Raw genomic sequence first — 24,163 nt, 5'->3', positions numbered from 1 at the left:
AAGGTGGGATTCATTATGTCTCTCCTGTCGGACAGGGCGTTGGACTGGGCTACGCCGCAGTGGGAGCGTGGCGATCATGTGGTGCAGAGTGCTCCGCTGTTCCTGAGCACGCTGAAACAGGTTTTTTTAGGGCCTCGAGTCACCCATGATACAGCACTCCAACTGTTGGCATTGACACAGGGCTCGTCCTTGGTCAGCCATTTTGCCGTCCACTTCCGCACCTTTGCATCTGAGCTGGAGTGGTCGGATAAATCCCTCATCCCTGTATTTTGGAGGGGGCTGGCTGACTATGTGAAGGACACTTTGGCCACTAGGGAGATTCCCGCCACACTGGAGGACCTAATAGCTGTATCCACTCGCATTGACCTCCGTTTTATCGAGCGGAGGTTAGAGCGAGCCCAGTGTAGGCAGAGGTTTCGGCTGGCTCCCACCTTCGCCAAACCTTTGGAATCTCCAGTCCAGGCACCCGAGTCATGTGAGGCCATGGAGGTGTCACGAGTGGGATCTAAGTCCCACACCGCTTGTGCACTCAAGATCTGTTATGTCTGCTGGCAGTCAGGACATCTTGCCACCAGATGTCCCCTGTGGTTAAGGGGACAATTACCATAGGCTCATCCACTCGTTCGGTAGAGCTTTGTGTGGATTCCGGGGTGGAGGGCAATTTTATGTCTTCTGCCTTTGCCAAAGGACACACAATACCCCTGGTGATGCTCGCTCAACCAGTAACCGTATGAGTGGTGAATGGGTCGACACTGCCCTCACAGATAACATACTAGACCATCCCATTTATTCTTTCGATGTCACCATCTCATCAGGAGATTATATCTCTGCTCGTCATTGCAGAGAGAATTGATGAGATCCTGTTAGGGATACCTTGGCTACGGTATCACTCCACTCATATAGAGTGGTCCACAGGCAGAATTTTGGGATGGAGTGAATCCTGTGAGGGTAGATGTCAGAGGGTGTACGTTCAGGTTGCTACTACTGAGGTACCTGCAGATCTTTCCTTTCTCCCCAAGCACTATTGGCCCTATGCAGTCATGTTCTCCAAAAGGGCTGTGGAGACCCTTCTGCCTCACCGCCCCATGACTGTCCATTTGACCTCTTGCCTGGTGCAGAGCCTCCCTGGGGTCGAGTCTATCCATTATCTCTTCTGGAGACGGAGGCAATGTCCCAGTATATCCAAGAGAATCTGGCAAGAGGATTCATTAGGAAGTCAATGTCACCTGCAGGGGCTGGGTTCTTCTTTGTGCAGAAGAAGAATGGAGAACTACGTCCAAGTCTACAGGGGTCTTAATGCCATCACCGTTAAGAGTAAGTTCCCACTACCCCTGATATCTCAGCTCTTTGATAGGCTACGGGGAGCAAGGGTATTTACGAAACTAGATCTGTGGGGTGCTTACAACCTGATTCGCATCCGTAAGGAGGAAGAATGAAAGACGGCTTTTATCACCAGGGTTGGGCACTATGAATACCTGGTGATGCCCTTCGGGCTCTTTAATGCCCCAGCCATTTTCCAAGACTTTGTGAATTACATCTTCCCGGGATATGCTCACATCTTAGTCATAGTCTATGTGGATGATATTCTCATCTACTATCCAGATTTTGACTCCCACCGAAGAGATTTTTGCAAAGTCTTCGACCTCTTCCGGGCAAACTCCCTCTACGCCAAGTTGGAGAAGTGTGTGTTTGAGCAGGAGTCCTTGCCTTTCGTTGGCTATATCATCTCTGCCCAGGGATTGGGTATGGATCCTGCCAAGCTACGGGCTGAGATGGACTGGCAGGAACCCCATTCTCTTAAAGTGGTGCAGCGCTTTATGGGGTTCATTAATTACTATCGCCAGTTTATTCCAAACTTCTCAACTTTGGTAGCTCCCTTGGTTTCCCTCACCAAGAAGGGAGCCAATCCCAAATTGTGGTCGGAGGAGGTCTCCAAGTCCTTTCACTCCATTGAGTCACACTTCGCTAGTGCTCCCATCCTACATTGCCCCGATGTAGATATGCTGTTTATAATGGAGGTGGATGCCTCATCTGATGGTGCTGGAGCAGTCCTCTTCCAAAAGGATGTTCAAGGTCGGAAGCATCCTTGCCTCTTCTTTTCCAAGACCTTCTCACCAGCAGAGAGGAATTATTCCATTGGGGACAGGGAGTTGCTATCCATGAAGTTGGCTTTCTCAGAGTGGAGGCATCTCTTGGTGGGGGCTCGCTTTCCATTTCAAGTTTTCACAGACCACAAGAATTTGGTATACTTATAGACAGCCCAGTGGCTAAATTCTTGCCAGGCCAGATGGTCCCTGTTCTTCTCCTGGTTCCATTTCACCCTCCATTTTCTTTCCGGGGAGAAGAACATTCATGCCGACGCTCTCTCCCACTCTGTAGTGTCATCATCAGAGGAGGAGGAACCTCGGCTTATTGTCCCTGCTGAGAGCCTGAGAACTGTGGCTCCCGTTTCGCTAGAGTCTGTGCCCCCTGGCAAGACTTTTGTACATTCAAATTTGTGACTGGAGGTTCTCTCTTGGGCTCATTCGTCCAGGGTGGGTGGACATTTTGGGACCAAGCGGACATTAGAGCTTCTGGCGATGACATACTGGTGGCCGCATATGGCTCGTGATGTCGGGGATTATATTCGGGTGTGTGTCTCCTGCGCCAAGAATCGGTCCCCTAGGCAATGGCCTGCTGGGCTACTTTACCCCCTGCCAGTGGCAAACAGGCCCTTGGAGATGGTCGGGATGGATTTGTGGTGGGCTTACCTAAGTCTCATAGCTGCACCTTTATCTGGGTAGTCACCGATCATTTTTCTAAAATAGTGCTCTTGGTGCCACTTCCACGGTTACCTTCTGCACGGGTCTTGGCGGCATTGTTCATTAAGCATATTTTCCATCTACATGGCATGCCTGACAAAATTATCAGTGACCGTGGTCCCCAGTTCGCGTCTCGGTTTTGGAGAGAGCTCTGTCATTTATGTAGCATAGAGCTGAATCTCTCTTCTGCATACCATCCCGAGATGAATGGGTGGGTAGAAAGGGCCAACCAGACTCTGGTGACATACCTGCAGCATTTTGTCTCTGCTAGGCAGGATGACTGGGCATCTTTGCTACCTTGGGTGGAAATTGTTCTGAACAACGCCGCAGCCAATCCCACTGGGCAGACTCCCTTTCTCCTTAATTACGGCCAGCATCCGCGTGTCCCTGTGCCCATGCCCGTGTCATGCACTGATTCCAGGGTGGCAGACTGGGCATTGGAGGCACGTGATATTTGAAACCGCACACAGGATATCATTCGGGCTTCCAAGGAGAGAATGAGGGTTTCTGCCGATGCACACCGGCGCCCCGCTCCGAACTTCGCTCCTGGCAACTTAGTGTGGCTTTCCGCTCGTAACATCAGGCTGCGAGTTGAGTCCACTAGGTTTGCGCCTCGCTACATTGGTCCTTTCAAGGTTCTGGAACAGGTTAACCCTGTGGTCTACCATTTGGCTATTCCTCCGTGCCTCGGTATCACCGACACCTTCCACGTTTCCCTCTTAAAGCTGTCTATATGTCCCATTTTTCCGAGTCTTCTGCCGGGACATTGGGTTCATCCACGCATGAGTACGAGGTGAACTCTATCTTGGGGTGCAAGGTGTTAGGTGGCAAAAAATACTATCTGGTGGACTGGAAGGGTCACGGTCCAGAGGACAGAACCTGGGAACCTGTGGAGCACATTCGGGCTCCGCTGGTCATTGCAGCTTTTGAGCGTAGCGAGGCTCAAGGAGGAGGGGGGTAATGTTAGGTGTCGAGTTCCCGCCTCTGCACAGGGGGAATCTCGAACCATCTCTGCTGCGGTCTCCAATTCTTCTCCAGCCACAGTGGAGCCTGCTCAGCGGAGATGTCGGTCCCAGCATCTGGCTCAGGCTGATACTGTGCGACTGGTTACTGCTGCCCTTCCGGGCCCTGTCTTTGTAGCCAGCACTGATCAGCAGTGAGCAGGCCTTTCTGGGACTAAGTCCTGCTTTTCCCATACTGAGCATGCCCACGGGACGACCTCCCATTGGAGATCGGGGGTCACATGCTCAGGTGCTGTTGCCTTTCCTATTGGACCATATGGAAGGTCTTGTAGCACTGCTGCTATAAAAGGTTCGCATGGCCGCTCGGCCATGCGCAAGTGTGTACTTGAAAACGTGTGTGTGTTGATGTGTGAAAGTTGCTCATTAATCATCCCCTCCCTTGTGAATGACTGCTCGCGTAAGGTGGATGTTTGCTATTAATGCGCTATCCTGACCCAAGTCTGGGTGGTTAGTGGTGTTCGCCAGAGCGGCACTGCTCGCAGTCTTGTGCATAAAAATATTATTTAAATTATACTCTGACACCCAGTAGTGGTGTCAAGCGCAAGTGGTCTAGACGAACTCTAATCCTGAGTCTTGGGACTGAGTTCTATGACTCCTTGCTTGCGCTCTTTGTGTGGTCCCGCGGCCCTGTGACGAAACATGGTTCACTTCTTTCATACAGGGTGAAGCTAACCCGTGTGTATACACATTGTACTGCCATATAGTCCGTCATTACTCAGCAGCAGGTTCAATCTCTGCACGGTGAATTCCGGATTGCGAACGCACCTTATACCATCTCTCTCATTTTTTGGTGCGTTCCGCTAGCCCTAACATTGTGTGTAACTCTGCACCCCCATGGGAGTAATGTCCTTGAAGATGCTGTGTGTACTCTACATCCCCCCACCTGTGGAAGTACTGTCTTTGAAGACACTGGGTGTGTTCTGCATCTTCCGCCTGTGGGAGCACTGCTCTTGAAGCCGCTGTTTGTACTCTGCACTCCCCCGCATGTGGGAGTACTGTGCTTGAAGCTGCTGTATGTTTTCTATTAGTCTGACAAATTAATAATTGGCATCAGTCATCTCATTGCTATTAGTAGGTCCCAAAAATACTTTTTCAGTCCTCGTGTCTGATTTCTATTAGTTTTGCAAATCAATATATTGCATAAGCAGTGTCGTTGCCATTTCTAGAACTCAAAAAATAATTTTTAAGGCTTGGTGTGTGTGTTTTCAGGTTGTTTTCCAAATCAATATATCACATCAGCTGTGTCTTTGCTTTCCTCACAGGAGAGTGATGCCATGCTTGGAAGCGAGGAAGGATCACTTTAACAGGTATTCACATACATGCAACATGTTCTGACTCCAGGCCAGAAGGGGGAGCTCTGAACCCGGTTTCAGGGGAGCATCCCTAGATAATATATATTCTGGTCTGGAGGAGGAGTTAGTTAGTTGGTCAGAGAAAAGAGAAGAAGCAGACAGAGAGAGTCTGAGAGGAATGCTAGGGCCGTGCAGCCAGGTGAGGAGCTGCAGCTCCTGGAAAGAACGAGAACAGAGCAGTCTATTGGAGACTAAAAGGGGAAGTGGAGCGCAGGAGAATAAAGAGCTGGAGGGAAGCTGTGATTGAGCTTCCTCCATGCTGAAGCGCAGAATTCCGGTAGCCGGACAACCAAGGTTGTGGGGGTAATTCTATGCCCCACGGCAGAAACCGGCGGACAGCTGGATTTCAAGTCACCTGTCCACTATTAACACCTGAAGACAGAGTGACAGATAGAGTCTGGCGTCATCCTGAGAGACCCTGTAAAAAGGCTCGAGTTTTCCTGCCATGCAGATAGTGTCCTACCAGCAAAGGAGACAAAGAGAACATGAGGACCTTGTGTGAGGCCTAAGGCATCAAGGGACTTCAACACAGCACAGAAGAGAAGGCTTCCAACCCCACCTGGTTAGGGGGCTTCCAAATTCACTTTCGAGCCGTCCGGACCATACCAACAGCGTTGGTCACCCCTGACCGAATACCACAGGTGGCGCCATGAACAAACTTTATTCAACAAACCTCTTTAAAGACCTTCCCTTGTACTTGGATGCCATAGACCGGGTCGCTGCCACCGTGACCACCCCAAGTAATCCCTAGACCCTGGCGGGAGCTCCATATGTTTTGTATTACTTTTGCAAATCAATATATCACATCAGCATTTTCATTGCTATTTCTAGGCCCCAAAAATACTTTTTCAGACCTGATATCTTTTCTTGTAGTTTTGGCAATCAATATATCGCATCAGCTGTATCTTTGGCCTTTGTAGGCCCCCAAAACACATTTTCTGGCCTGGTGTGGGTTTTTTAGAATTTTTGCAAATCTGGTGTGTCTTTTCAACCATTTTTGGAAAGCAATATTTTGCATGAGCCATCTCATCGACATTTTTAGGCACCAAAAATATTTTTATTTTTTCAGGCCTGGTGTGTGTTTTCTATCAATATACATCAGCCAAGTTGCTGCCATTTCTAGGCCTCAAAAATACTTTTTCAGGCCTGATGTCTTTTCTTGCACTTTTGCAAATCAATATATCGCATCAGCCATGTCATTACCACTTCTTGGCCCCAAATATACTTTTTTCAGGATTGGTGTGTGTTTTATACTACTTTTGCAAAGCAATATATCGTAGTAACTGTCTCATTGCCATTTTTAGGCCCCGGAAATAATTTTTAATTCGTGGTGTGTGTTTTATACTGCTTTGGCAAATCAATATATCACACTGATGCCATTTCTAGGCACCAAAACTCATTTTTTTAGGGCTGGTGTGTGGTTTTGTGAATCTTGGAAGTAAATAATTGGCATCAGCCAACTACTTGCCATTTTTAGTTGAAAGACAAAAGTTTTCAGGACTGTTTTGATTTTTCTAGTAGTGTTGTAAATACATAAATTACTCTACTGCCATCTCTTTGGGAGTAGTGTTTATAAAATCAACTTCCAAAAATGAGGAAAGCATCAAATAAGAGACATGGATGTGGACGTGGGGGTACTGGTGTCATTGCTATGGTGGTGGTGGTGTAGCTGATGCAGGGAGAGGATGTAGTTGTTCTGCTGTGGCACAATTTCAACACCTTCAGGGTGCATGCAGGAGACAGGATGTTATGTGTTCTTTTGTAGGCCCGAATACTGCTGCTTGAATAGTGAGACCACAAGATGTTGAAAAGGTGTTAGATTGGATGTTTGAGAGTGGTTCCAGTTCCTCCGCATTATCTTTGATCCGGTCTAGTGCAAGAAGTGCACAGTTGGCATTTGAGGACCATGGTCAACTGGCTTGCACCTCACCCCTTCTGCTTTTTGATGCCTGAACTAGCAGGGGTTTCATGGCCCATCCACTTCCCCTGTTCCTGAAATGGAAGAGAATGAGTGCACGGATGCCAAACCACTTATTAAGTTTGATGATGAGTAAGTGGGAGGGCTAATGCCAATGGTCGGGCACTCAGACCATCCTCATGGAGTCGGCTTCTAACAGTTTGTGCAGACACATGCACATATTTTGGCCTGCTGGATGCAATTTTGCAGGGCTCTGACAGTGCTCCTCCTGTTCCTCCTTGCACAAAAGCTGAGGTAGCGGTCCTGCTGCTGGGTTGTTGCCCTCTTAAGGCCCCTCCAAGTGTACTGGTGTACTGGCCTGTCTCCTGGTAGTGCCTCCAGCCGCTGGACACTATGCTGACAGACACAGCAAACCTTCTTGCCGCAGCTCACATTGATTTGGCATCCTTGATGAGCTTCACTACCTGAGCCCCTTGTGTGAGTTGTAAAGTCTCATGCTACCACAAGTGTGAAAGCACAACCAACATTCAAAAGTGACCAAAACATCAGCCAGAAAGCATTGTTATTGAGATGTGGTCTGTGGTTACCACCTGCAGAACCACTCCTTTATTGAGTGTCTCTTGATAATTGGCAATAATTTCCATGTGTTGTCTATTCCATTTGCACAACAGCATGTGAAATTGATTTTCAAACAGTGTTGCTTCCTAAGTGGACATTTGATATCACAGAAGTTTGATTTACTTGGAGTTATATATTGTTTAAGTTGCCCCTTTGTTTTTTTGAGCAGTGTATAAGAGTGTGGCTGATCGGAAACATTTGGTGAGTCCGGACCTATGTGTTGGTGACTTGGTATGACTGTCCTCAAGGAACATTAAGCTGAAGATTCTGTCTTGGAAATTGGGTCCCAGTTTTAACGGTCCTTATAAGATCTTAGCCGTGGTCAATCCATAGCATTCTGCCTTGCTCTGCCACCTATGTCTAAAATCCATAATGTTTCAATACATGGTACATTGGAAGGGGTACGGTCCTGAAGAGAGGATGTGGGTTCCAGCTTCTGACATCTATACAGTCAGACTAGTTCAGGCCTTTCATGTGGCACACCCAGATAAACCAGGCCCTGAGGTTCCTGAGGTCCCTTGTAGAAGGGGGGTTACTGTCAAGGAGTTACCGTGACAGAGCAGAGTCAGGAGACAGCAGCATACACTTCTCCAGTGTATTAAAAGTGTTTGTTTTGTTTCAGCAGGACAGGGTTTAATCGGCCATGTGGAAATCCCTGTATTCAGCTGTGCTCGGTTAGCTACTCCTCTTTCCTATAAAAGCTAGTCCTTCCGGCCAGGTCCTTGTCTGAGTTAGTACTTGCCACATAGATCTGGAGAGGTAGAAGCTGGTGTTTGGAGAGCTGGAGGAGTTTATTGTGCGACTGTTGCTTGGTTTGTATGCTTGGAAATTCCTCATCCTTACCTGCCTTATTTTCTTCCCCCGTCTTTCACACCCTTGAGAATACCTATGTATTTGTGAGAGTATAATTTGTGTGCCTTTGTTCCCCTGTCTGTCGGGTTGGTGTACTGTGGTACACGGTAGCACCTCTCTTCCCCTGGTGGGGTTGGGGGACAGATGCAGGGCTGCAGCTAGGAAACAGGGCAAGGGCAGAGGCCCCCGCATTATCACTATCTGAGGTATCCCAGGGAACAGGATGAGCTAGGGCTCCCCCTAGTGCTAGGGCCAGGAAAGGTGTCGCTGGTTCCAGTTTAGTCGCCAGTCCTCTCATAATACTCCATTTGTAAGTTTCCTTCCTTCATAGTTTTATTCTCATAAAATAAGCAAAGAAACGAGAACAAAAAAACGAAATAATCTACTATATAATTGTCTAAGGGTCACTTCCATCTTTCTATCTGTCCCGGATATTCATTGGTCGCGGCCTCTGTCTGTCATGGAATCCAAGTCGCCGACTGGTCGTGGCAAAACGCCCACGACCATTGCCACGACCAATGAGCGACGGCCACAGTCCGGCGGCAATATGGCCGCTCTTTCCTCCCTGCAGTCAGTGCCCGCTCCATACTCCCCTCCAGTCATCCAGTCAGCCCTCACACAGGGTTAATGCCAGTGTTACTGGAGCGCGGTGTAACACACTCCGGTTACGCAGCTATTAACCCTGTGTGACCAACTTTTACTATTGATGCTGCATATGCAGCATCAATAGTAAAACGATCTAATGTTAAAAATAATAATAATAAAAAAAAGGTTATTCTCACCCTCCCACGTGCGTGCTGTCCTCGGCAGTGCAAGCGGCAGGTTCCGGTTCCAAAGATGCTATGCGAGAAGGACCTTCCATGACGTCACGGGCATGTGACTGCGACGTCATCACAGGTCCTGCGCTCATACCAACCCTGCACCGCACACAGGCGACAGGACTACAAGGGGCCCTCGGAGGGTGAGTATATGTTTCTTTTTAATTTTTTAACCTGTTACATATGTAGCTGGGCAATATACTATGTGACTGGCCAATATTCTACGTGACTGGGCAGTATACTACGTGTCTGTGCTGTGTTCTACGTGGCTCTGTGCTGTATACTACGTCGCTGTGCAATATATTACGTGACTGGGCAATATACTACGTAGCTGGGCAATATACTACGTCACTGGGCAATATACAGTCATGGCCAAAAGTTTTGAGAATGAGACAAATATTAATTTTTCCAAAGTCTACTGCTTCATTTTTTCTAATGGCAATTTGCATATACTCCTGATTGTCAGAGTGATCAGCTTAACAGCAATTACTGTACTTGCAAAGTCAATATTTGCCCAGAAAATGAACTTTAACCCCCAAAGCACATTTCAACATCATTGCAGTCCTGCCTTAAAAGGAGCAGCTAACATCGTTTTAGTGATTGATCCATTAACACAGGTGTGGGTGTTGATGAGGACAGGGCTGGCGATCAATCAGTCATGATTAAGTAAGAATGACATCACTGGACACTTTAAAAGGAGGCTGGTGCTTGGTATCATTGTTTCTCTTCAGTTAACCATGGTTATCTCTAAAGAAACACGTGCAGCCATCATTGCACTGCACAAAAATGGCCTAACAGGGAAGAGTATCGCAGCTACAAAGATTGCACCTCAGTCAACAATCTATCGCATCATCAAGAACTTCAAGGAGAGAGCTTCCATTGTTGTCAAAAAGGCTCCAGGGCGCCCAAGAAAGACCAGCAAGTGCCAGGACCGTATCTTAAAACTGTTTCAGCTGGGGGATCGGACTACCAGCAGTGCCAAGCTTGCTCAGGAATGGCAGCAGGCTGGTGTGAGTGCTTCTGGACGCACTGTGAGGCGGAGACTCTTTGAGCAAGGCCTGGTTTCAAGGAGGGCAGCAAAGAAGCCACTTCTCTCCAGAAAAAAACATCAGGGACCGACTGATATTCTGCAAAAGGTACAGGGAGTGGACTGCTGAGGATTGGGGCAAAGTCATTTTCTCTGCTGAATCCCCTTTTCGATTGTTTGGGACATCTGGAAAAAAGCTTATTCGGAGAAGAAGAGGTGAGCGCTACCACCAGTCTTGTCTCATGCCAACTGTAAAGCATCCTGAAACCATTCATGTGTGGGGTTTCTTCTCAGCCAAGGGAATCGGCTCACTCACAGTCTTGCCTAAAAACACAGCCATGAATAAAGAATGGTACCAGAATTTCCTCCAAGAGCAACTTCTCCCAACCGTCCAAGAGCAGTTTGGTGCCCAACAATGCCTTTTCCAGCATGATGGAGCACCTTGCCATAAAGCAAAGGTGATAACTAAATGGCTCATGGAACAAAACATAGAGATTTTGGGTCCATGGCCTGGAAACTCCCCAGATCTTAATCCCATTGAGAACTTGTGGTCAATCATCAAGAGACGGGTGGACAAACAAAAACCAACAAATTCTGGCAAAATGCAAGCATTGATTATGCAAGAATAGACTGCTATCAGTCAGGATTTGGTCCAGAAGTTGATTGAGAGCATGCCAGGGAGAATTGCAGAGGTCTTGAAGAAGAAGGGTCAACACTGCAAATATTGACTTGTTGCATTAACTCATTCTAACTGCCAATATAACCTATTGGTACTCATAATATGATTGCAATTATATTTCTGTATGTGATATAAACATCAGACAAACACTAATAAAAACCAGAGGGCAGCAGATCATGTGAAAATATAATTTTGGTGTCATTCTCAAAACTTCTGGCCATGACTGTACTACGTGACTGGGCAAGATACTACGTGACTGGGCAATATACTACGTCACTGGGCAATATACTACGTGGCTGGGCAATATACTACATGGCTGGGCAATGTACTACATGGCTGGGCAATATACTATGTTGCTGGGCAATATACTACGTGGTTGGGCCATATACTACGTGGGCTCTGCAATATACTACGTGGACATGCATATTCTAGAATACCCGATGTGTTAGAATCGGGCCACCATCTAGTGCCAAATAATTGGCTAAATGATAGTATTTACTAAATGATAGCCTACATTAAATAGTGGCTAGAATGCTCTGGTTCATGAGAAGTAAATATTATTTTTCCTTTGCTAAGATGGTGCTGGAAACCTCAGAGTGCATTTGCGCATCAGTGAGAAAATATTTTATTTTTTTCTTCCCTTGTTCCTTCTTCCTAACATGCAAATTGAATGTAGTAAGACTCCGATATTGGTGTTATTTCTAAATGCAAATGGGGTGAGACATGTTATAAACAATCATTTACAACTGCTTTTTAGATATCAATTGAACTATTCCATGTAGTTTTGTCATTTTTTATATATTTCACGATAATGCACTTTATTATATTGAAAATATTATGTACTGACACTTTTAACATATTTATCATGATGTGACAATTGTAATAAGCTCTTTTCTTTGTAGTTGCTCATAAATACTTTGGTAATTTAAATTCCTTAAATACTCTTCACTTACACTTTTGTACTGCTTGAGAAAGGTTCTCATTTTTTAACCAAAATGTCACCATCATTGGCTTTAAAATAGCACTTATTTTTTCATTGTTATATGGTGTGCCGCATTTTTCACAATTATTTTAAATGGTTGTTATATACCTGTGAGGTTCGGCAAGCTGCTATTATCGTGCGGCTTCTATATTTTGATAGATAGATAGATAGATAGATAGATAGATAGATAGATAGATAGATAGATAGATAGATAGATAGATAGATAGATAGATACAGTGGGGCAAAAAAGTATTTAGTCAGTCAGCAATAGTGCAAGTTCCACCACTTAAAAAGATGAGAGGCGTCTGTAATTTACATCATAGGTAGACCTCAACTATGGGAGACAAACTGAGAAAAAAAAATCCAGAAAATCACATTGTCTGTTTTTTTAACATTTTATTTGCATATTATGGTGGAAAATAAGTATTTGGTCAGAAACAAAATTTCATCTCAATACTTTGTAATATATCCTTTGTTGGCAATGACAGAGGTCAAACGTTTTCTGTAAGTCTTCACAAGGTTGCCACACACTGTTGTTGGTATATTGGCCCATTCCTCCATGCAGATCTCCTCTAGAGCAGTTATGTTTTTGGCTTTTCGCTTGGCAACACGGACTTTCAACTCCCTCCAAAGGTTTTCTATAGGGTTGAGATCTGGAGACTGGCTAGGCCACTCCAGGACCTTGAAATGCTTCTTACGAAGCCACTCCTTTGTTGCCCTGGCGGTGTGCTTTGGATCATTGTCATGTTGAAAGACCCAGCCACGTTTCATCTTCAATGCCCTTGCTGATGGAAGGAGGTTTGCACTCAAAATCTCACGATACATGGCCCCATTCATTCTTTCATGTACCCGGATCAGTCGTCCTGGCCCCTTTGCAGAGAAACAGCCCCAAGGCATGATGTTTCCACCACCATGCTTTACAGTAGGTATGGTGTTTGATGGATGCAACTCAGTATTCTTTTTCCTCCAAACACGACAAGTTGTGTTTCTACCAAACAGTTCCAGTTTGGTTTCATCAGACCATAGGACATTCTCCCAAAACTCCTCTGGATCATCCAAATGCTCTCTAGCAAACTCCAGACGGGCCCGGACATGTACTGGCTTAAGCAGTGGGACACGTCTGGCACTGCAGGATCTGAGTCCATGGTGGCGTAGTGTGTTACTTATGGTAGGCCTTGTTACATTGGTCCCAGCTCTCTGCAGTTCATTCACTAGGTCCCCCCGCGTGGTTCTGGGATTTTTGCTCACCGTTCTTGTGATCATTCTGACCCCACAGGGTGGGATTTTGCGTGGAGCCCCAGATCGAGGGAGATTATCAGTGGTCTTGTATGTCTTCCATTTTCTAATTATTGCTCCCACTGTTGATTTCTTCACTCCAAGCTGGTTGGCTATTGCAGATTCAGTCTTCCCAGCCTGGTGCAGGGCTACAATTTTGTTTCTGGTGTCCTTTGACAGCTCTTTGGTCTTCACCATAGTGGAGTTTGGAGTCAGACTGTTTGAGGGTGTGCACAGGTGTCTTTTTATACTGATAACAAATTTAAACAGGTGCCATTACTACAGGTAATGAGTGGAGGAAAGAGGAGACTCTTAAAGAAGAAGTTACAGGTCTGTGAGAGCCAGAAATCTTGATTGTTTGTTTCTGACCAAATACTTATTTTCCACCATAATATGCAAATAAAATGTTAAAAAAACAGACAATGTGATTTTCTGGATTTCTTTTTCTCAGTTTGTCTCCCATAGTTGAGGTCTACCTATGATGTAAATTACAGACGCCTCTCATCTTTTTAAGTGGTGGAACTTGCACTATTGCTGACTGACTAAATACTTTTTTGCCCCACTGTAGATACATACATACATACAGCATTGGATTATTTTATATGCCAGTGTCATTATGGAATAATTATAAATTATTATGCATTCTACTATGAAACCAGCATGCAGGAGAGACAAAACTTATGGCCAGATGACTGCACAGATTATACATATCAATGCACAATTGGCAAAGAGAGAGCCTTAAGGGTTGTGAATTTACTGTTACGATAGAGGCTGTACTACAGGATTGACAGGAAGCAGATATGTAACTTAAAGAAAGAACAATTTTAATGAGTTTTTAGACCAGCATATCTAAAGATTAGATTATGTTCTACTGTTGATGACTTATACACACAAAAAAAGACATGAAAAAGAAAAATCCCGAATAATCTGACAAAACATACCCCAATGGAGAGAAAAGATATATGATGAAAAATACAAGTTAGGCTATAGTCACACATCTATTTTTCTCACCCCAATGTTTAAAATGGACAGCATACATAGACAGAATTTTATGCAACCATTCTCACATCCATTTTTTTTATGTCCACTCCATCAATCTCAGTGTATATCCTATTCTTTTCCATTTTTGCAGATCCTACCCAGCGTGGTCCAATTTTCATGGACTCCTATGACATATAGGAGAAAGTGAAGAAGCTTTTTCTTTTCTTTCACGTACAATAAAAAAGGATGACATTCGTACCACTTTAAGCAAACGCTGATCAAAGTCTCATTAAAATAATCAGTTTGTTTTTATCATACGTCTGAATGAGGCCTATACGAAAGTGTGAATCCTGTGTTTTAAAATCTCCTGAAATTTAAACACAAGTGTTCACCTATAAAACGTGTGCATTGTTTAAAATAATTTTTGAGCCTGTTTCATTGCCCCAATAGTCTAATATAGTCTAACTTTCATTTCATGGACTTTTCAAATGGTATGTGCAAACTGTCTCCTAATCTGAACTAGCCACTGCACCCTCTGAATCCCATGTGCTTCTATCCCTCTTCTAACTGCTGGTATGTTGCTGCTTTTTCCCTGAATTTAATTCATAGTAACATAGTAACATAGTAACATAGTAACATAGTTAGTAAGGCCGAAAAAAGACATTTGTCCATCCAGTTCAGCCTATATTCCATCATAATAAATACCCAGATCTACGTCCTTCTACAGAACCTAATAATTGTATGATACAATATTGTTCTGCTCCAGGAAGACATCCAGGCCTCTCTTGAACCCCTCGACTGAGTTCGCCATCACCACCTCCTCAGGCAAGCAATTCCAGATTCTCACTGCCCTAACAGTAAAGAATCCTCTTCTATGTTGGTGGAAAAACCTTCTCTCCTCCAGACGCAAAGAATGCCCCCTTGTGCCCGTCACCTTCCTTGGTATAAACAGATCCTCAGCGAGATATTTGTATTGTCCCCTTATATACTTATACATGGTTATTAGATCGCCCCTCAGTCGTCTTTTTTCTAGACTAAATAATCCTAATTTCGCTAATCTATCTGGGTATTGTAGTTCTCCCATCCCCTTTATTAATTTTGTTGCCCTCCTTTGTACTCTCTCTAGTTCCATTATATCCTTCCTGAACACCGGTGCCCAAAACTGGACACAGTACTCCATGTGCGGTCTAACTAGGGATTTGTACAGAGGCAGTATAATGCTCTCATCATGTGTATCCAGACCTCTTTTAATGCACCCCATGATCCTGTTTGCCTTGGCAGCTGCTGCCTGGCACTGGCTGCTCCAGGTAAGTTTATCATTAACTAGGATCCCCAAGTCCTTCTCCCTGTCAGATTTACCCAGTGGTTTCCCGTTCAGTGTGTAATGGTGATATTGATTCCCTCTTCCCATGTGTATAACCTTACATTTATCATTGTTAAACCTCATCTGCCACCTTTCAGCCCAAGTTTCCAACTTATCCAGATCCATCTGTAGCAGAATACTATCTTCTCTTGTATTAACTGCTTTACATAGTTTTGTATCATCTGCAAATATCGATATTTTACTGTGTAAACCTTCTACCAGATCATTAATGAATATGTTGAAGAGAACAGGTCCCAATACTGACCCCTGCGGTACCCCACTGGTCACAGCGACCCAGTTAGAGACTATACCATTTATAACCACCCTCTGCTTTCTATCACTAAGCCAGTTACTAACCCATTTACACACATTTTCCCCCAGACCAAGCATTCTCATTTTGTGTAGCAACCTCTTGTGCGGCACGGTATCAAACGCTTTGGAAAAATCGAGATATACCACGTCCAATGACTCACCGTGGTCCAGTCTATAGCTTACCTCTTCATAAAAACTGATTAGATTGGTTTGACAGGAGCGATTTCTCATAAACCCATGCTGATATGGAGTTAAACAGTTATTCTCATTGAGATAATCCAGAATAACATCCCTCAGAAACCCTTCAAATATTTTACCAACAATAGAGGTTAGACTTACTGGCCTATAATTTCCAGGTTCACTTTTAGAGCCCTTTTTGAATATTGGCACCACATTTGCTATGCGCCAGTCCTGCGGAACAGACCCTGTCGCTATAGAGTCACTAAAAATAAGAAATAATGGTTTATCTATTACATTACTTAGTTCTCTTAGTACTCGTGGGTGTATGCCATCCGGACCCGGAGATTTATCTATTTTAATCTTATTTAGCCGGTTTCGCACCTCTTCTTGGGTTAGATTGGTGACCCTTAATATAGGGTTTTCATTGTTTCTTGGGATTTCACCTAGCATTTCATTTTCCACCGTGAATACCGTGGAGAAGAAGGTGTTTAATATGTTAGCTTTTTCCTCGTCATCTACAACCATTCTTTCCTCACTATTTTTTAAGGGGCCTACATTTTCAGTTTTTATTCTTTTACTATTGATATAGTTGAAGAACAGTTTGGGATTAGTTTTACTCTCCTTAGCAATGTGCTTCTCTGTTTCCTTTTTGGCAGCTTTAATTAGTTTTTTAGATAAAGTATTTTTCTCCCTATAGTTTTTTAGAGCTTCAATGGTGCCATCCTGCTTTAGTAGTGCAAATGCTTTCTTTTTACTGTTAATTGCCTGTCTTACTTCTTTGTTTAGCCACATTGGGTTTTTCCTATTTCTAGTCCTTTTATTCCCACAAGGTATAAACCGCTTACACTGCCTATTTAGGATGTTCTTAAACATTTCCCATTTATTATCTGTATTCTCATTTCTGAGGATATTGTCCCAGTCTACCAGATTAAGGGCATCTCTAAGCTGTTCAAACTTTGCCTTCCTAAAGTTCAATGTTTTTGTGACTCCCTGACAAGTCCCCCTAGTGAAAGACAAGTGAAACTGCACAATATTGTGGTCGCTATTTCCTAAATGCCCAACCACCTGCAGATTTGTTATTCTGTCAGGTCTATTAGATAGTATTAGGTCTAAAAGTGCTGCTCCTCTGGTTGGATTCTGCACCAATTGTGAAAGATAATTTTTCTTGGTTATTAGCAGAAACCTGTTGCCTTTATTGGTTTCACAGCTTTCTGTTTCCCAGTTAATATCCGGGTAGTTAAAGTCCCCCATAACCAGGACCTCATTATGGGTTGCAGCTTCATCTATCTGCTTTAGAAGTAGAGTTTCCATGCTTTCTGTTATATTTAGGGGTTTGTAACAGACCCCAATGAGAATTTTGTTACCATTTTTCCCTCCATGAATTTCAACCCATATGGACTCGACATCCTCATTCCCTTCGCTAATATCCTCCCTTAAAGTGGACTTTAGACAAGACTTTACATAGAGACAAACCCCTCCTCCGCTCCGATTTTTACGATCCTTTCTAAACAGACTGTAACCCTGTAAGTTAACTGCCCAGTCATAGCTTTCATCTAACCATGTCTCGGTTATTCCCACTATGTCAAAGTTACCTGTAGATATTTCTGCTTCTAGTTCTTCCATCTTGTTTGTCAGGCTTCTGGCGTTTGCGAGCATGCAGTTTAGAGGATTTTGTTTTGTTCCAATCTCCTCACTGTGGATTGTTTTAGAAATGTTCTTACCTCCCTTCTGAGTATGTTTTCCTGGGTCGTCTTTGTTCGAGTCTAATGTTTTTCTTCCCGTCCCCTCTTCTTCTAGTTTAACGCCCTCCTGATGAGTGTAGCGAGTCTTCTGGCGAATGTGTGTTTCCCAGGTTTGTTGAGGTGTAGTCCGTCTCTGGCGAGGAGTCCATCATACCAGTAATTCACACCGTGGTCCAGGAATCCAAATCCTTGTTGTCTGCACCATCGTCTTAGCCAGTTGTTTGCATCAAGGATCCTGTTCCATCTCCTGGTGCCATGCCCGTCTACTGGAAGGATAGAAGAAAAAACTACCTGTGCATCCAGTTCCTTTACTTTCTTCCCCAACTCTTCAAAGTCCTTGCAGATTGTCGGTAGGTCCTTCCTTGCCGTGTCATTGGTGCCAACATGTATCAGAAGAAATGGGTGGACGTCCTTGGAGCTGAAGAGCTTTGGTATCCTATCGGTCACATCCTTGATCATCGCACCTGGAAGGCAGCATACTTCTCTTGCAGTTATGTCCGGTCTGCAGATGGCTGCTTCGGTGCCTCTCAGTAGTGAGTCTCCCACCACCACCACTCTTCGTTGCTTCTTGGCTGTACTTTTTGCTGTCACTTGTTGCTGTGTGCCCTTTTCTTTTTTGCTTGCTGGTATTGCTTCATTCTTAGGTGTGCCATCTTCATCCTCTACAAAGATTTGATATCGGTTCTTCAGTTGTGTGGTTGGTGATTTCTCCATGGTCTTCTTGCTTCTTTTGGTCACATGCTTCCACTCATCTGCTTCTGGAGGTTCTCTGACACTTTTTGCACCTTCTGTGACCAGTAGAGATGCTTCTGTTCTGTCTAGAAAGTCTTCATTCTCTTTGATGAGTTTCAAAGTTGCTATTCTTTCTTCCAGACCCCGCACCTTTTCTTCTAAAAGGGCCACTAGTCTACACTTCTGACAGGTGAAATTGGATTCTTCTTCTGGTCGATCTGTGAACATGTAGCACATGCTGCAGCTCACCATGTAGGTTGTCACATCTGCCATGTTGCTCCTAGATCCTGCTGACTTGCTGTGTGTTTTCCTTCTTGTGTAATCTACTCAGCCAAGCTCTCTTGCAATAATGTCCTACAGGCAAAAATTCGACCCAACGATCTTCTAGCTTAGGGAGACTTCGCTTTTCCCAGAAGGCACCTGGAATATGCAAATTAGCCTCCTGAAGCTTGAATCCCTGGTTTGGTGATGCTTTCGAAGCAGCTGGTCCCGGCTGTACCCAACGATCTTCTAGCTTAGGGAGACTTCGCTTCTCCCAGAAGGCACCTGGAATATGCAAATTAGCCTCCTGAAGCTTGAATCCCTGGTTTGGTGATGCTTTCGAAGCAGCTGGTCCCGGCTGTACCCAACGATCTTCTAGCTTAGGGAGACTTCGCTTTTCCCAGAAGGCACCTGGAATATGCAAATTAGCCTCCTGAAGCTTGAATCCCTGGTTTGGTGATGCTTTCGAAGCAGCTGGTCCCGGCTGTACCCAACGATCTTCTAGCTTAGGGAGACTTCGCTTTTCCCAGAAGGCACCTGGAATATGCAAATTAGCCTCCTGAAGCTTGAATCCCTGGTTTGGTGATGCTTTCGAAGCAGCTGGTCCCGGCTGTACCCAACGATCTTCTAGCTTAGGGAGACTTCGCTTCTCCCAGAAGGCACCTGGAATATGCAAATTAGCCTCCTGAAGCTTGAATCCCTGGTTTGGTGATGCTTTCGAAGCAGCTGGTCCCGGCTGTACCCAACGATCTTCTAGCTTAGGGAGACTTCGCTTCTCCCAGAAGGCACCTGGAATATGCAAATTAGCCTCCTGAAGCTTGAATCCCTGGTTTGGTGATGCTTTCGAAGCAGCTGGTCCCGGCTGTACCCAACGATCTTCTAGCTTAGGGAGACTTCGCTTTTCCCAGAAGGCACCTGGAATATGCAAATTAGCCTCCTGAAGCTTGAATCCCTGGTTTGGTGATGCTTTCGAAGCAGCTGGTCCCGGCTGTACCCAACGATCTTCTAGCTTAGGGAGACTTCGCTTCTCCCAGAAGGCACCTGGAATATGCAAATTAGCCTCCTGAAGCTTGAATCCCTGGTTTGGTGATGCTTTCGAAGCAGCTGGTCCCGGCTGTACCCAACGATCTTCTAGCTTAGGGAGACTTCGCTTCTCCCAGAAGGCACCTGGAATATGCAAATTAGCCTCCTGAAGCTTGAATCCCTGGTTTGGTGATGCTTTCGAAGCAGCTGGTCCCGGCTGTACCCAACGATCTTCTAGCTTAGGGAGACTTCGCTTCTCCCAGAAGGCACCTGGAATATGCAAATTAGCCTCCTGAAGCTTGAATCCCTGGTTTGGTGATGCTTTCGAAGCAGCTGGTCCCGGCTGTACCCAACGATCTTCTAGCTTAGGGAGACTTCGCTTCTCCCAGAAGGCACCTGGAATATGCAAATTAGCCTCCTGAAGCTTGAATCCCTGGTTTGGTGATGCTTTCGAAGCAGCTGGTCCCGGTTGTACCCAACGATCTTCTAGCTTAGGGAGACTTCGCTTTTCCCAGAAGGCACCTGGAATATGCAAATTAGCCTCCTGAAGCTTGAATCCCTGGTTTGGTGATGCTTTCGAAGCAGCTGGTCCCGGCTGTACCCAACGATCTTCTAGCTTAGGGAGACTTCGCTTCTCCCAGAAGGCACCTGGAATATGCAAATTAGCCTCCTGAAGCTTGAATCCCTGGTTTGGTGATGCTTTCGAAGCAGCTGGTCCCGGCTGTACCCAACGATCTTCTAGCTTAGGGAGACTTCGCTTCTCCCAGAAGGCACCTGGAATATGCAAATTAGCCTCCTGAAGCTTGAATCCCTGGTTTGGTGATGCTTTCGAAGCAGCTGGTCCCGGCTGTACCCAACGATCTTCTAGCTTAGGGAGACTTCGCTTCTCCCAGAAGGCACCTGGAATATGCAAATTAGCCTCCTGAAGCTTGAATCCCTGGTTTGGTGATGCTTTCGAAGCAGCTGGTCCCGGCTGTACCCAACGATCTTCTAGCTTAGGGAGACTTTGCTTCTCCCAGAAGGCACCTGGAATATGCAAATTAGCCTCCTGAAGCTTGAATCCCTGGTTTGGTGATGCTTTCGAAGCAGCTGGTCCCGGCTGTACCCAACGATCTTCTAGCTTAGGGAGACTTCGCTTCTCCCAGAAGGCACCTGGAATATGCAAATTAGCCTCCTGAAGCTTGAATCCCTGGTTTGGTAATGCTTTCGAAGCAGCTGGTCCCGGCTGTACCCAACGATCTTCTAGCTTAGGGAGACTTCGCTTCTCCCAGAAGGCACCTGGAATATGCAAATTAGCCTCCTGAAGCTTGAATCCCTGGTTTGGTGATGCTTTCGAAGCAGCTGGTCCCGGCTGTACCCAACGATCTTCTAGCTTAGGGAGACTTCGCTTCTCCCAGAAGGCACCTGGAATATGCAAATTAGCCTCCTGAAGCTTGAATCCCTGGTTTGGTGATGCTTTCGAAGCAGCTGGTCCCGGCTGTACCCAACGATCTTCTAGCTTAGGGAGACTTCGCTTCTCCCAGAAGGCACCTGGAATATGCAAATTAGCCTCCTGAAGCTTGAATCCCTGGTTTGGTGATGCTTTCGAAGCAGCTGGTCCCGGCTGTACCCAACGATCTTCTAGCTTAGGGAGACTTCGCTTCTCCCAGAAGGCACCTGGAATATGCAAATTAGCCTCCTGAAGCTTGAATCCCTGGTTTGGTAATGCTTTCGAAGCAGCTGGTCCCGGCTGTACCCAACGATCTTCTAGCTTAGGGAGACTTCGCTTCTCCCAGAAGGCACCTGGAATATGCAAATTAGCCTCCTGAATCTTGAATCCCTGGTTTGGTGATGCTTTCGAAGCAGCTGGTCCCGGCTGTACCCAACGATCTTCTAGCTTAGGGAGACTTCGCTTCTCCCAGAAGGCACCTGGAATATGCAAATTAGCCTCCTGAAGCTTGAATCCCTGGTTTGGTGATGCTTTCGAAGCAGCTGGTCCCGGCTGTACCCAACGATCTTCTAGCTTAGTGAGACTTCGCTTCTCCCAGAAGGCACCTGGAATATGCAAATTAGCCTCCTGAAGCTTGAATCCCTGGTTTCCATGTATCCTTGAATCCTGGATTCCATGTATCATACTTCATGCTTGCTGAATGCATATTGATATGCACATGTTCCTCACACCTAGCTCTTTCTTTCCCATGTTATCCTATCCTTCACCAACCTTGATGCTAATCAAATGTACTATTAACTGCAATCTGTGAATTACTCCCTGCTGTGAACTATCCCCCACCTCCTTTCTCCTCCCTCTTCCTCTCTCACCTGGCTTCATTTCTTGGACTCTTCAAATGGTATAAGTTGCATGGTACTGGGCAGATATGGCCTTGGTCAGATGTGACATCATTTGAAGTGACATCTTTTAAGTGTCATCAGAAATATAGCAGAAATAGTCCAGAAATCGGCCAGACGGTAAGACTAATCACTATCTTTTAAATTTACTTGACTTTCTTTTCCTCCCCTGCTCTTTATCCATGCTCACATTTTCACAACCATTTTTGCTCCACTAATTATCACTCTCCTTCACCACCTGCTTCCCTTTCTCTGCTTAGTCTAACTGCTGGCAAAACATCCCCCAAACCTGCCCCCCCGCCTCATACATTACCAATCCTCATCCTATCCTTCTCACACTATGAGAAACTATCGCAACCCGTCACACTTAAAACCTGCTTCCCCTCTCTGGGGCACTTTGGAATGCCAGCTCTGTCTGCAACAAGCTCCACATGGTCCATGATCTCCTCACTTCCCGCAACCTATCATTCCTGACCCTCACCGAGACCTGGCCTCGCCTGCAGCACTGAGTTACGGTGGCCTCCAATTTACCCACACTCCTCGCTCTGGCAACAGACATGGTGGAGGAGTGGGTATCCTTCTTTCTAAAAACTGCTCCTTCAACCCTAACACGCCTGCCAGACGACTTCACTGCTTTTAAACAAGCTACACTTGACTTCAAATCAGCCCTCACCTCTTCTAAACAGACCTATTTCACTAACCTTGTATCCTCACTATCCTACAACCCAAAACAACTGTTCAGCACATTTAACTCCTCCGCCCACCACTGCCACCTCCAACTCCCTTCATCTCTTCCAAGGACTTTGCCACCTACTTCAAAAACAAGATCGACCAAACAAGGCAAACCTTTACTTGTCCACCACCCCAACCACTCCATATACCAGACCTCTGCCCTTCCCTAATAACCTCCCTCTCCAACATCACTGAAGGAGAGCTTACTCGCCTCTTTTCCAAATCACACCTCACCACCTGTGCACTTGACCCCATCCCTTCCCGCCTGCTCCCCAACCTCACTCACATGCTCATTCCAGCCCTAACCCATCTCTTCAACCTATTACTCTCTTCTGCTACCTTCCCCTCTGACTTCAAACATGCCACCATCACACCCATCCTCAAAAAAACTAACCTTGACCCAACCGCTATGCTCAGCTATCGCCCCATATCACTGCTCCCGTTTGCTTAAAAACTCCTTGAGCAGCATGTCCATGCTCAACTTTCCTCCCACCTCTCATCTAACTCTCTCCTTGACAACCTCCAATCTGGCTGCCGCCCCCACCACTCCACCGAAATGGCCCTGACAAAAATTACTAATGACTTAGTCACAGCCAAAGCTAACAGACAGTTCTCCATCCTCCTCCTTCTTGACCTGTCTTCTGCCTTCGAAACAGTCGATCACTGCCTACTGTTACAGATTCTTTCTTCCCTTGGCATCAAAGATCTTGCCCTGTCCTTGATTGCCTCATACCTGTCCAACTCCCACACTAACTCCTCATCCCACCCTCTCTTTGTTGGAGTCCCTCAAGGCTCTGTCCTAGGGCCCCTACTTTTTTCCATCTATACCCTTGGCCTAGGACAACTCATAAAGTCTCTTGGCTTCCAGTACCACCTGTATGCAGACGACACTCAGATCTACCTCTCTGGCCCAGATGTCACCTCCCTGCTGTCCAGAATCCCAAAGTATCTGTCAGCCATATCCTCCTTCTTCACCTCTTGCTTCCTAAAATTCAATGTAGACAAAACCGAACTCATCATCTTTCCCCCACCTCACGCATCCCCCCTACCCGATCTATCTATTATGGTAAACGGCATCACGCTCTCTCCCGCACCTGAAATCCGCTGCCTTGGGGTAACTCTTGACTGCCCTGTCCTTCAAACCTCACGTCCAAGCTCTTGCCACCTC

The sequence above is a fragment of the Ranitomeya imitator genome, chromosome 7, assembly GCF_032444005.1.
Source record: "Ranitomeya imitator isolate aRanImi1 chromosome 7, aRanImi1.pri, whole genome shotgun sequence".
In the NCBI taxonomy this organism is placed as follows: Eukaryota; Metazoa; Chordata; class Amphibia; order Anura; family Dendrobatidae; genus Ranitomeya; species Ranitomeya imitator.
Note: the sequence above shows the minus strand (reverse complement) of the source record.